Source organism: Meles meles, chromosome 12 (assembly GCF_922984935.1).
Source record: "Meles meles chromosome 12, mMelMel3.1 paternal haplotype, whole genome shotgun sequence".
Classification (NCBI taxonomy): domain Eukaryota; kingdom Metazoa; phylum Chordata; class Mammalia; order Carnivora; family Mustelidae; genus Meles; species Meles meles.
In genome coordinates this window covers 69,732,368-69,746,927 of record NC_060077.1, presented here as the reverse complement: position 1 = coordinate 69,746,927, position 14,560 = coordinate 69,732,368, and positions in this window count along the sequence as shown.

Here is a 14,560-nt window from a genome sequence, read left to right as displayed (position 1 = left end):
GTTCTCTTGGCGCATAGTTCTGTGAGTTTCTACCAATGCCTCGAGTTAGGGTAAGCACAATGAAGATACAGAACAGCTCCAGCAAGCCTCCAGAAATTCCTTTTGTGGTCAACCCCCAGCCCCACCTGGCAACTGCTGATCTTCTCTGTCTCTATAGGTTGGTTTTCTCCAGAATGTCATGGAATATGTAGTCTTTTGAGTCTATCTTCCCTCCTTGACATAATTCATTTGCGATTCATCCATGTTGAGTCCTAGATCAATAATTTATCCTTTTGCTGCTGAATAGTATTCTGTTATAAGGATGTTTCACAGTCTGTTTATCCATTCCCTGAAGGGCATCAGCTTTGTTTCCAGGTTTGGGTGTTATGAACAAAACCACTACTAACATTTACATATGGGTCTTCTGTGATGCAAATCTCTCATTTCTCTCGGATAACTAAGTGTGGGATTTTGAGGTCATATGGTAAGTGTATGGTTAACTTCACAGGAAACTGCCAAACATTTTTTCAAAGTGGAGGTATCATTTTGAATTCTCATCAGCAATGGTTGAAAGTTCCAGTTGTTCTGCGTCTTCACAAGCACTGAGTGTTGCATATTTCTTTGACTTTAGTCATCCTACTAGGTATGTAGTGGTACCGTCTTCTGCCGGTGCCCTTTAACAGGTTAAAGAAGACTCTTTCTGTTCCTAGTCTGCTGAGAGTTTTTATCATGAGTGGTTGTTGAATTTTGCCAAATGCTTTTTCTATACCTATTGAGATGATCATATTTTTTTTCTTCTTTTATCTGTTAATATAATGAATTCCATTAGTTGATTTTCAAGTGTTGACTCAGCCTTGCATGGCAGGGACAAACCCCACTTATTCATGATGGATCATCCGTTTTACAATTTATATTGCTGGATTTGGTTTGCCAAACTTGTGTGCAGAATTTTGACATCCATGTTCATAAGAGATATTGGTCTGTAGTTTTGCTGTGTTGTAATCTCTTTGCCTGATACTGTGTCGGTATTAGGGTAATGCTGACCTCTTAGAAAGCAGCCATAGATAATATGTAAATGAATGTACATGACTGTATTCCAATAAAACTATTCTTAAAAAAAGAGATGGTGAACCAGATGGGGTCCACAGGCCATAGTTCGCCATCTCTAGCTTTAGAATATTGACTCGAGATCCTTCTTCTTCTCTAGCATTTAATGCTATGAATTTTCCTCTAGACACTATTTACCTGCATTCCACACATTTTGAAATGTCCTATTTTCTAATTTCCCTTGAAACTCCTCTTTGAACTCTCATGGTTTCTTTCAAAGTATGTTGCTTAATTTTTAAATATTTGGGGATATTCCAGATATCTTTCTATGACTGATCTCTAATTCCATTATAATCAGAGAACATCACGTGATTCCATTTTTTTTTATTTGTTAAAGTTTATTGTATTATTCAAGATACAGTCTATGTTGGTGAATATTCCATGTGCACTTGAAAAGAATGTGCTTTCTGTTGTGTTTTGATGGAAGGTACTACTAATCTAATATCAGTTAGGTCAAGCTGGGTGTTAGAGTTCTTTGGTTCTATATCCTCGGTGATTTGCTACCTACCTGCTTGTTCTGTGGGTAACTGTGAGAGGAATATTAAAGTCTCTAAGTGTGAGTAAGGATTTGACTACTTCTCTTTCAATCCTGTCAGTTTTCACTTCATGTATTGTGATACCCTGTTGGTAGGTGCCTACACATTTAGGATCATGGGGTCTTCTTGACAGGACCCTCTGGTAATTATGTAATGTTCCTCCTTATTCCCAGTAATTTTACTTACACAGATGTCTTCTTTTTGTGACACTAATATAGCTACTCCATCTTTCTTTTGATTAGGATTTATGTGACATAGATTACCCCATATTTTTATTTTTATCTTTTTTATTTAAAATTTTTATTTTAATTCCTGTTAGTTAACATACAGTGTTATATTAGTCTCAGATATACAATATAATGATTCAACGCTTCCACACATCGCCCTGTGCTCATCATGACAAGTGCACTCCTTAATCCCCATCCCCTGTCTCCCCCATTCCCCACCTACCTTCCCCTCTGGTGATCATCAGTTTGTTCTCTATAGTTAAGAGTCTGTTTCTTGATTTGCCTCTCTCTCTCCTTTTTTTTTTCCTTTGTTCATTTGTTTTGTTTCTTAAATCCTGTGTATGAGTGAAATCATACTGAATTTCTCTTTCCCCAACAGACTTCTTTCACTTAGCATTATATTCTTTAGCTCTATCCATGTCGTTACAAATGGCAAGATATCATTCTTTTTTATGGTTGAGTAATATTTCAGTGTGTGTGTGTGTGTGTGTACCACATCTTTACACATTCATCAATCAGTGGACACTTGGGCAGCTACCATATCTTGGCTATTGTAAGTAATGCTGCTATAAACATAGGGATTCATGTATCTGTCTGAATTAGTGTTTTTGTATTCTCCAGAAGTGCGATTGCCGAATTGTAGTAGTGTAGCTCTATTTTTAACTTTTTGAAGAACCTCCATCCTGTTTTCCAGATTGGTAATACCAGTTTGCATTCCCACCAGTAGTGCAGGAGGGCACGTTTTACTCTACATCCACGCCAACACCTGTTCTTTCCTGTATTGTTGATTTTAGCCATTCTGGCAGGTGTGAGTTGGTATCTCGTTGTAGTTTTGATTTGCATTTCCCTGATGATAAATGGTTGATGAACCTCTTTTCATGTGTCTGTTGACCATCTGGAAGTCTTCTTTGGAGAGATATGTGTTCATGTCTCCTGCCCATTTTTAAGTTGGATTATTTGGTTTTTTGGGGTGCTAAGTTTTATACTTTCTTTATATACTTTGGATATGAACCCATTATCAGATATGTTATTTGCAGATATCTTCTCCCATTCAGTAGGCATTTTAGTTTTGGTGATGATTTTCTTCTCTGTGCAGAGGACATTCTTCACAGTGCAGAAGTTCCTTTCATTACAAGAAGTCCTAATTCTTAAATGGGAACTAGGAATCTGTATTCTTAAAAACTCCCCAAATGACTGAGATATAACCTCTAGCATTGCCTTCACTTTATAGAAATTTGCCCAAACTTTATAGAAGTTTGATAGAAGGATAGAACAGCAGCCCGAGGAAGGGCACAAGCAGGGCTGAAAGAAATGGTTTTGTAGGATAAAGGAGACTTACAGGATTGGAAGAAGGAACCATCAAGGGAGAGATGGGTTGGGAAAGGAAGGTTACTGGTGGTGTAGATTTGCAGAAACAGTGAGGGTTCATGGAGAAGGCGTAAGGGGGAGTGGAGGGACTTATCTGAGAACGGAGGGCAGACAGGGATGATAGGAAAATGGCCCTGAGAAAACCTGACATGAAAGAGACTGCTCTCTGTTGGTTTCTGGTTTCTGTTACCATTAGTAGAGGGGATATTCTAGGGCAAGTGGGGGACAGGGGCTGAATTGGTGGGCAAGGGAACACAAAATGGCTCTGGGTGGTCATCTAATAGGACCCATGAAAAGGATAGTGCTCACTAGCCCTGAGGGAAGAGCTGAGGCCAGCAGAAAAAGTCCGTGATGGGGTGAAGTTGCTGGTTGGGACCTGGACTCACACAGGGAATTGGAGGCAGAGGGGAGGGAGGTGCTGGGAGGGGCTGAGAGGGGCAAAGGGAAAGAAGTACAGGGACAGGGTCAGGGGGTAAGGGATGGGCCTGGGATCTGGTGCAGAACATACCAACACCTTGTTGCGTGACAACCTTCTGGTCTGTGTCTCCTCATCCTTCACACGAGAGAACACAACTTCCCAGGTTTCCTGTGAGGATCAGATGGGAAAGCAGGTTAAAAGTTTAAAAATAGATGGTCTACAGAGGCAGCGTTGATGACTACCACTTTAGTTATTAATACCACGAGAAAGCGGATGTTATCTTCTAATGGTTTTGGCCATGTTGGATGGGGGGCATTTAAGCATTCAAGGCCAGGAGTGAGCAGTTAACTGTCATGTCATGTGACCTGTTACTACTGGTGATGAGAAGAATTAATTAAGCCCGTCCCTGAGCTGGGAGTATACTGAGGTAGCATTTAAGGGTGTTTATCAGGAGTCGAGTAGGGCTCCCTGTATAGAGCCAGTTGGGGAACAAATGGCTGCAGAAGCATCGGAGACTAAGTAACACCTCTCAATTGGTGATGTGGCTTTCAATAATTGGCATAATGTTTCCGATTATTGTTTTATAATACCTTGCACGCTCCCCCCATTACCATTCCATTTTATGACAATGTTAATATACAGATGTTGCTTTAATCTGTTTTTTAATTTATCTCGGCTACCCCACACGTGCATTTTCAAGTGATTTGTTTATTTAGTAACACCTCATTTATTTTAGAAGCGTTTTTGTTTGTTTGTTTTTTATTTGTTTGTTTGTTTGTTCTTATCACTCTGAAAGCGCTAACGACATTCAGACATGGCTTCTCTTTCATTCCTTGCTTCAGCCAGAGGAGAGGAATATCCATCATTCTTCTCCTCCGGGCCAAGGTCACATTTCTCTCTTCTTGTCAAATTGCCCATTACCATTGCCTATGAACCACATTCCAGATCATGTCTGTCCTCCACTCCTTTTTCTTGTTGAAAGCATATGCACCAAGATCGGGTTCTGTCCTGTATCAAATGAGAATGACCTCTTCCATCCTCACCAAACACCCTCACGGTAAAACTGACTCTCTTTGGTCCATTTCTATCTCTCAAAATGTCCGTTGACACCTTAAAGAAGTTGGATTTACGCTGGAGTGCCAGCCAGGGTCTGGCATCAGGGTACTCTGGTGTATTTCCTCTCCCCAGGGACGGCCAGTTCCAGACAGACTGGTGAGAGCAGCGAGCCAGTCCTAACAGAGCCAAAAGTGGGAGAAGAAAGAAGGTGAAGCCTGTGTTGTGAGAGCCAGTGTCCCTTCTGGCTCTGGCCCCCTCCTCTGCTCCAGGTGGGTTTTCCGACAGCGGCTGGACCTCTCCTTCCGTAGTGCTGGGCAGCTCAAGCCCACATGTCAGACACAAAGTCATTCTCTTTCTCCCAGACTGGCTCCGCTCCCCTCGCCCAGACCCCCCAGTTCTCATGGCTCTCTACCCCTCCCCCCCAGACTCCCCAGTTCTCATGGCCCCCCATATCCTGCCAGATGCCGAGTTCTATAGATCCTTCCTGCTCAGCCCCTTCCCTAGCTCAGCCCCCAAGCTCATTTCTCCTGCCCCAGCCTCAGCCCAGGGCTCGCTCCCCAATCCCCTGCTGCTCTGACTCCTCTAGCACGGCCTGCCTCCAGCCTTGCTGGCTCTGCCCACACCCCTTCACCCCTGCACCCCCCACCCCCGACCCCACCTGCCCAGACCCTAAGCTCCTCCCCTGCTCAAAAACCTCCATAGCCAGTTTTTCTTACAGGAAAATACCAAACTCCTTTGTCATCTACTTCAGCAGGCCTCCCAAACACACGGGCCTCACCTTTCTTCTCCAGCTTTCAGATTTGCTAGGACTGGCTCACTGCTTTCATGGGCATGGAAGTTGGTGGCTCAAGAGGAAAAGACAAAAGTTGGTAAAGACAAGACAGAAGCATATTTGGTTGTTAGGTCCCAGGGGGTCCACAAGGGGTAGTGTCCAGGAGGGGACATTTCTCTGCCCTGCACAGTTTTTCTGGGACTCTGCTCCCTCCACCTGGTGGCTCCTTACCCCACCAGTCATCAGCATTCTCTCTTCCAAAAGAAGAACTAGAATGTGAATCACGTCGGAGTTCCTGAGGCGCCAGTCCTGCAAGTGGTGGTTTATGCCTTCTGCCACCCTCCATGGGGCACTCCCTGTGCACTGGAGACCAGCAGATGTGGCCCAGTCCCAGGATGCCTGGGAGAATAGGGAACCTGGTAAGTGCCAGAGTCCTGCCCGCTCCCTGCTGCTCCTTCATGTAGACTGTAGGCGCAGACGGCTCAGCAACTGTCTCCTAGTTGCATCTGGAGCTTTTCTGTTGCTAAGAAATGAATGCAGTTGATTGACAAAGATGGGGAACAGGCCCCCTGGAGGCAGCAGAGTGAGATGTGGTAAAAAGTGACCAGGTCAGGGGGCCTGGGACCAACTGCCCTTCTGGTGAGACCTGACAGGCAGCCAGGGCTGGATGCTTGGACCTGTTTTCCTCCCGTGTTCGTTACCAGCTCGCCCTAACCAATCCCCTGGTGTGGAAGGAATGTTCCAGAGGATGGATGGCCTTCCTTGCGAAGCACAGCGGAGCCCTCTGGAATGGCAAGTACTTGCGTAAAGGCAGAAAGTCCTTAGGGCACCATGCAGAGCATATGACAAACGTTGCTGGGCTGACGGACATCAGGAATCCAGAGCTTCCAGTAACTACGGGGTGAGGTCCAAACCTGAAACCGCTCTACAAGCTTGGGACAGGCTGGAACAATTCTGAGTGGGAAATGCTGCTTTGGAGTTCTTGCCTGGCCTCTGGTTTGGCTTCAGAAGCCTTCAACGCTGCTGTGTGTTCTCTAATTAGCTGAGCACCGACCTCATTCCTGTCTCCTCCTGTTTATCCAGCTGCTCCGAGACAAACAGCCTCACGCCGTGCCCTGCTTTCCTCCCAGGTAGCTTGCCTGCCCTTAGCCCTTCTGGCTGTTGGGACCCCGTCGGCCTAACAGAAGAAGAAGAGAAATCATGGCAGCACCCATGCGGGAGCATTGCCTCTACTTGGGAGAATGCTCTTTGGGCAACCAAGGTTCAAGCCAGCCCACTCAGCTCCTTCCTCTAAACCCGTCTTCCTTGCGAAGCCGCGCCTCAGCCACAGGGCTGCGGGTCCCCCACCTCATACACACACGTGGCCTGAGGAAGCACGGGGTCCTTCCCCTGAAACCACACTGGGGTGCTCTTTGGAGGGACAGGACAGTAGGGCAGAGGGTAAGCGATGTCACTGACATGGTGTGTCTCCTCGGAGTTTGTACTAGCATTTTCCATTTGCCAGTGTCCCCAAAGCCCCCATCCATTTTCTGTGCTTCTGTCCTGGTGGGCCATCCTTCACCAAAAGCAATACCCTGTTTCCAGTTGGATTTGAATCCTGGGAGGCATCCGTGGGAAAGCAAAGATGGGGGCAGAGGCAGGTTATTTCCTCTGCTGCTCCTTATGCTCCCCACGGTCATAGTTTGGCCGTGGCTTCAGGCTTCCACAGCGAGGCCCCTATGGGAAGTGCCCCCATTCACAGTGGCACCCACCTCCCTGGGCTCTGGTTAAACCATTTCTACCCCTCATCCCTGGAGTCCTGAAGGCGGTCTTGCTTTCTGGATACCGCTAATCTCTTGTCGCCTCAACGTTCCTTGGTGATTGCTCTCACTCTGGCCCTATGTAAATAGGCTCTTCATTAAATTGTGCTCAGAATCCCAGCTGAATATCTCCTCTATTTACTGCCAGGATCCTGATGGAGACAGTGACAAGATAAAAGTGGGGAGGAGAGAGAGCGCTCAAGTAATTTAAATATTTCCAATATTGTCTTGGTTCCCTGAGAACAAACTCCAAAAAGGAGAGTTTTTTGGGAGAATGCTCTCAGAAAGTCCTCCTGCAAGGAAGGCAGGCAGGATCCGGCAGAAGGAAGGGCCGGCCGAATTGTGGCAGCGAAGCCTGATCTCCGCCGATCCCACAAAGATGGCCCTTTGGAGCTGTCTCAGGTTGAGGCCAGGGGCCTGGGCTTCTGTATTTCCGGTTAACCATCTGTCAGCCACGGGCCAGCCCCTGAGATGGGGCAGAATCCTGGGCATGATGATTCCCTGTGGTCCAGGTCCATGCCCAGCGGGCAAAGCGCCTGCAAGCCACCAGCAGCTGACCTTCCGGACAGTGAATGTGTCCGTCCTGGGAGGAGGATCTGAAGGAAGCATCAGGCGGCCGCTACAAACACCATTTCACATTAAAACAAATGTGGATACACGCTGAGGTAGAGCCCACCCTTTGCAGGAAATTTTAAGATAAAGCATGAGACTTGATAGACAGTTTCCATCTCTGCTAGTCTCTCTGTGGGAGCCTGAGGACTGTCGAACACACTCCCCCCTCCCTCTGCCGAGCCACATGTCCAGGGCTGCAGGAAGAAAACCTGCTCCACACAAGGGCGTGGAGACCTCCACCGCCACCTCCAAGCACAGGTGAGTACCCTGGTGCTCCCCTCCCTGGAAGGTTTACAACTTAAGGCTCATTCCCCAGTACGGAAAGAAACACAGGCTGCTTCCCAACAAAGGGGTTCCAAGCCTCATTAAGCAGGTGTGTCCGGGTTGTAGGGGGATAAAGGGTGTCAGGGCCCCCCCCCATCCAAGAGCTCGCCATCTGCACCACGCAAGCAGAAAGCTGGGCTAGCATACAAGGGCCGAAGGGGGCCCAGGCTACATGCAGGGTTGGAAGGTCTGGGCATACGAAGACATGAAGGCATGCCACCAAACCGTTTATATAGAACAGATTATTCTTTTTATTTTTTAAAAAAGATTTTATTTATTTGTTTGTTTCTAGAGCGTGAGGAGGGAGGGGCAGAGGGAGCAGGAGAGAGAGAATCTCAAGCAGATTCCCCGCTGAGCGCTTGGCCCAGAACCCAAGGCCAGGCTCGATCTCATGACCCTGAGATCATGACCAAAATGATGATCATGAGCCAAAATCAAGGGTCAGATGCTTAACTGCCAGAGCCCCCCAGACACCCCCAAATTATTCCCTTTAAAACACATATATACGTAATGACTATAGTGACTTTGTGTACATGTGACCACATTTGGAAGTACTGTGAAAAGCTGAACTAGCTTGTGTGACAATACAATGTCTGGTCCCGCTAAGTCCCGTTCCTAAGAAGGAGGGCAAAGTTCAAGTCAGTGGCTTCTAGCTCAAAAGGGGACACATAGACGTCCCATTTAAATACCCCTATTTCGGATGTCCATTATCACCACTGCTATTCAACATAGTACTAGAAGTCCTAGCCTCAGCAATCAGACAACAAAAAGAAATTAAAGGCATCCAAATTGGTAAAGAAGAAGTCAAACTATCACTCTTCGCAGATGATATGATACTATATGTGGAAAACCCAAAAGACTCCACTCCAAAACTGCTAGAACTTGTCCAGGAATTCAGTAAAGTGTCAGGATATAAAATCAATGCACAGAAATCAGTTGCATTTCTGTACACCAACAACAAGACTGAAGAAAGAGAAATTAAGGAGTCAATCCCATTTACAATTGTACCCAAAACTATAAGATACCTAGGAATAAACCTAACCAAAGAGACTAAGAATCTATACACAGAAAATTATAAAGTACTCATGAAAGAAATTGAGGAAGACACAAAAAAATGGAAAAATGTTCCATGCTCCTGGATTGGAAGAATAAATATTGTGAAAATGTCTATGCTACCTAAAGCAATCTACACATTTAATGCAATCCCTATCAAAATACCATCCATTTTTTTCAAAGAAATGGAACAAATAATCCTAAAATTTATATGGAACCAGAAAAGACCTCGAATAGCCAAAGGAATATTGAAGAACAAAGCCAAAGTTGGTGGCATCACAATTCCGGACTTCAAGCTCTATTACAAAGCTGTCATCATCAAGACAGCATGGTACTGGCACAAAAACAGACACATAGACCAGTGGAACAGAATAGAGAGCCCAGAAATCGACCCTCAACTCTATGGTCAACTAATCTTCGACAAAGCAGGAAAGAATGTCCAATGGAAAAAAGACAGCCTCTTCAATAAATGGTGCTGGGAAAATTGGACAGCCACATGCAGAAAAATGAAATTGGACCACTTCCTTACACCACACACGAAAATAGACTCCAAATGGATGAAGGACCTCAATGTGAGAAAGGAATCCATCAAAATCCTTGAGGAGAACGCAGGCAGCAACCTCTTCGACCTCAGCCGCAGCAACATCTTCCTAGGAACAACGGCAAAGGCAAGGGAAGCAAGGGCGAAAATGAACTATTGGGATTTCATCAAGATCAAAAGCTTTTGCACAGCAAAGGAAACAGTTCACAAAACCAAAAGACAGCTGACAGAATGGGAGAAGATATTTGCAAACGACATATCAGATAAAGGGCTAGTATCCAAAATCTATAAGGAACTTAGCAAACTCAACACCCAAAGAACAAACAATCCAATCAAGAAATGGGCAGAGGACATGAACAGACATTTCTGCAAAGAAGACATCCAGATGGCCAACAGACACATGAAAAAGTGCTCCACGTCACTCGGCATCAGGGAAATACAAATCAAAACCACAATGAGATATCACCTCACACCAGTCAGAATGGCTAAAATGAACAAGTCAGGAAATGACAGATGCTGGCGAGGATGTGGAGAAAGGGGAACCCTCCTCCACTGTTGGTGGGAATGCAAGCTGGTCCAACCACTCTGGAAAACAGCATGGAGGTTCCTCAAAATGTTGAAAATAGAACTACCCTATGACCCAGCAATTGCACTACTGGGTATTTACCCTAAAGATACAAACATAGTGATCCGAAGGGGCACGTGTACCCGAATGTTTATAGCAGCAATGTCTACAATAGCCAGACTATGGAAAGAACCTAGATGCCCATCAACAGATGAATGGATAAAGAAGAGGTGGTATATATACACAATGGAATACTATGCAGCCATCAAAAGAAATGAAATCTTGCCATTTGCGACGACGTGGATGGAACTAGAGCGTATCATGCTTAGTGAAATAAGTCAATCGGAGAAAGACAACTATCATATGATCTCCCTGATATGAGGACATGGAGAAGCAACATGGGGGGGTAGGGGGATAGGAGAAGAATAAATGAAACAAGATGGGATTGGGAGGGAGACAAACCATAAATGACTCTTAATCTCACAAAACAAACTGGGGGTTGCTGGGGGGAGGTGGGATTGGGAGAGGGGGAGCGGGCTATGGACATTGGGGAGGGGAGGCGAACCATAAGAGACTATGGACTCTGAAAAACAACCTGAGGGTTTTGAAGGGTCAGGGGTGGGAGGTTGGGGGAACAGGTGGTGGGTGATGGGGAGGGCACGTTTTGCATGGAGCACTGGGTGTTGTGCAAAAAGAATGAATACTGTTACGCTGAAAAAATTAATAAAAAGGGAAAAAAAGAAAAAAAAATAAATAAATACCCCTATTTCTAGAACTGCTTTCTTCTGGCTGTACACACGTCCAGCTCTTCTTTCTCCACCCGCCACCCACCCACCCCTCAAACAAAAGCTCCTCCTTGTACATTTATGTCTGGGAGGGCTGAACACAAGCCCCACACCCTCGTAGAAAACAAAAGCCAAAAGGCCATTTGGTGCTGCCTTGATCCCACTCTCGCTGATAGCTTCCAAATGTATTTGCTATTTGCTCCCGTGTCCCTGTATATCCCTGCTGTTCCCAATTGTCCGTTGCCTATTAGGAATGGTTCCAGCCAAGGTATTTCTCCGTATTTATTTGCTCCCTTTTCCCTGGGAACTTTACTATGCATGAGCAACCAGCCTGTGATGCTGCTTTTGTTTGACGTTTTGCATTCGTTAAAAACCAGTCATCTGCATGTTTTATAAACCCGTAGGGGTCTGTCTCCCCTCCATCAATGCTGGAAGTACTCATTAACATCTGGGGAAGTTATGGCCCCAGATAGGGGGGATACGCAACCTACCGAGTATGGTTTTAGGGAATTTGCCTTAAAAAAAAACAAGAACAAAAAAAACACACCAAAGCCCTTTATATTCATCACCAGGGCTGCTCGCTAATAGAAATGAGACTGCCTGCTCTTGGTACCTCCGTGAATTCCCTTCCCCCAGCCTGGAATGTGTTTCTCTTCTACTCTAAGGCAACTTCTCCTCTGGGAAACCCTTTCTGGGCACTTCGGCCGACTCTGATTCCTCTCTTCACTGAAAACCACCAGTCAGTTTAGCCAACGATTTACCGGGCCCTGCCATGTGCCACATACAAGGGTAGGCGTTGCTCGGATTTAATAGCAGTAAGCAGAGTCCTCTGCCCTCAGGTGCTAAGCAGGAAAGAGACACACAGACAAATTACTAGAACCAAGTGCAGTGAGAATTTGGATGACATCGTGCACAAGGATCAGAGGCAGGAGAGGAGCAAGGCCTTGGTGACAGGGAAGGGTTCAGAGAGGAATTTAGTCATGGAGGCGCTAAAGGAGCTTAAATTCTACCCCACTGCCTGCCGTGGCTAGGAAGTGTTTCCCTTGGGCCAACCAACAGAATGATGGGAGATGATTGTTAAAATGCAGATTCCTGATCCCATCTTGTTTCATTTTTTCCTTTCCTACTCCGCAAACCCCTCACGTTGCCTCTCAAATTTTTTATATCAGGGAGGGAGACAAACCACAAGAGACTCTTAATCTCACAAAACAAACTGAGGTTTGCTGGGGGCGGGGAGGGAGAGGGTGGTTGGGTTATGGACATTGCGGAGGGTATGTGCTATGATGAGTGCTGTGAAATGTGTAAACCTGGCGTTTCACAGACCTGTACCCCTGGGGCTAATGATACATTATATGTTAATAAAAAATAAAAAATTTAATTAAAAAATGTAGGTTCCTGAGATAAACCCCAGATCCACTGATTGTAGAGTCTGCATTCTCTCCTATATCATGGGTGATTTTAATCATCCTGAGGTTTGAGAAATGAGGCTCTGGAGGGTGAGAGCGAACGAAGGTTGTCATCTGACTTTTCATGGTACATGTTTTGGTCAAGACGAATTTCATGCACGTGGTAGGTCTCAACCCTAGTTTCTGTCCACCAATCCTCTATCCTCCTCCCACCCCAGAAACAACCATTGCTTCTAGTCCCTTAGGTGTCTTTCCAAATGTGCCCGGTACCCAGTCATTTGCCTACATACCCCCCACCCCACCCCGCCTTCCTCTGCTGTCCCCAGGCTGCTTCAGCCACTGCGTGCTTTGAAGTACGGTCAATAGAAGGCACTGGAAAGCAAGAGCAGGGCAGGAGGCAGGCATAATCAGGAACTCTGACTCACCTCTCCCTCCTGACCTTGAGCAGCATGACTGGCACTCTGTGACTCTGTGGTCCTAGCTTCTGGGCAAGCCATTGTCCCAGGCTCCAGAAGGTGGCCCCAGCTCCTGAGCTCTTGTAACTTCCCTCTCTCTTCCTCAGGCTCTGATGTTCCCGATCTCCACATCGCTTCCTTGTTCCTATTTGCCTTTCAGCTCATCCAGCACATCCCAAATGACTTCCCTATATTACATTTTCTCTATAAATTTGTCTGGTCTGGGAAGCTTTCCTGACTACATTATCCCTGTGCTATTTTTTTCCCCCTTTTTTCCCCCTTTAAAGTCTATCTGTTGGATGGGCACTGAGTTGTTTTCAACCAACCCTCTCGTTGAGAACAACTAGAAAGATCGAACAAGATATTTTAAAAAATAACAATAATAACAAAAACAAAGAAAACCTTTTGGAGGGTATTAGAGCGTTTCTAAGGTCCTGAGGAATTCCAGTGCCAAAATTTAGAAGCGGGAAAAAGACCAGAGAGATAAGGCCAACAAGTAAAGACAGCTTCTCCCTTCAACAGTAGCAACTAAGAGGTCAAGAAGATGGGTGAGGGGGCGCCTGGGTGGCTCAGTGGGTTAAAGCCTCTGCCTTCGGCTCAGGCCATGATCCCAGAGTCCTGGGATCGAGCCCCACATCGGGCTCTCTGCTCAGCAGGGAGCCTGCTTCCCTTCCTCTCTCTGCCTGCCTCTCTGCCTACTTATGATCTCTGCCTGTCAAATAAATAAATAAAATCTTAAAAAGAAGATGGGTGAGGAGAGCTTCCAATAAGCTTAGAGCCCATCAAGGAGTTGGTGTCTGCTATATAGCCCGGCTTTGGGCTGGGACCCCAGCACACTAACCCTTTGGAGAGTTGGGGAACCACAAGTAGGTCAGTTCTCACAAAGACTGAAGGCCAACTACGAGACCTCCCCATTGCAATCGGGTTGATTGGGGATTGCTAGAGCTTCTTGCCCAACTGCTGTGCAGAAGTAAATCCTTTCTGGAAGAAGATCATCTAGAAGATGGAATTATCTCTGTAATTATTCATATACAAGTCAGACACTCATTAACATGACTGGTTGTGTAAGACAAGACATGACTGAGAAACCAAGGCCCAAGGGGTATAGTTATCAGATTTTGACTTTAAAATCACTAGGATGGGTGCCCAGCTAGCTCAGTCAGAAAAGCACTTAATATTGGGGTCATGAGTTCAAGCCCCATGTTGGCGGCAGAGATTACAAAAAATATATAATAATAATTATAATAAACTTTTTAAAAATCACTATGAATAATATGTTCAAAGAATTGAAGGAAAACAGTGATAATTTTAGTAGAAAACAAAATAGAAACCCCAAAACTGAAATTAAGAACTCAATGAATTATACATACTGAGGGAAAAAAATACTGAATTAGAAACTAGATTAGATGTAAATATCCACATTGAAGCACAGAGAGAAAAAAAGATCACTGAAAGTAATACAAATATATCTTCATAATGGACAAATTATTTAACTTGAATGTGCCTCAGTTTCCTCATCTATAAGATGGGAATAATAGTGATAATACCTATGTTATA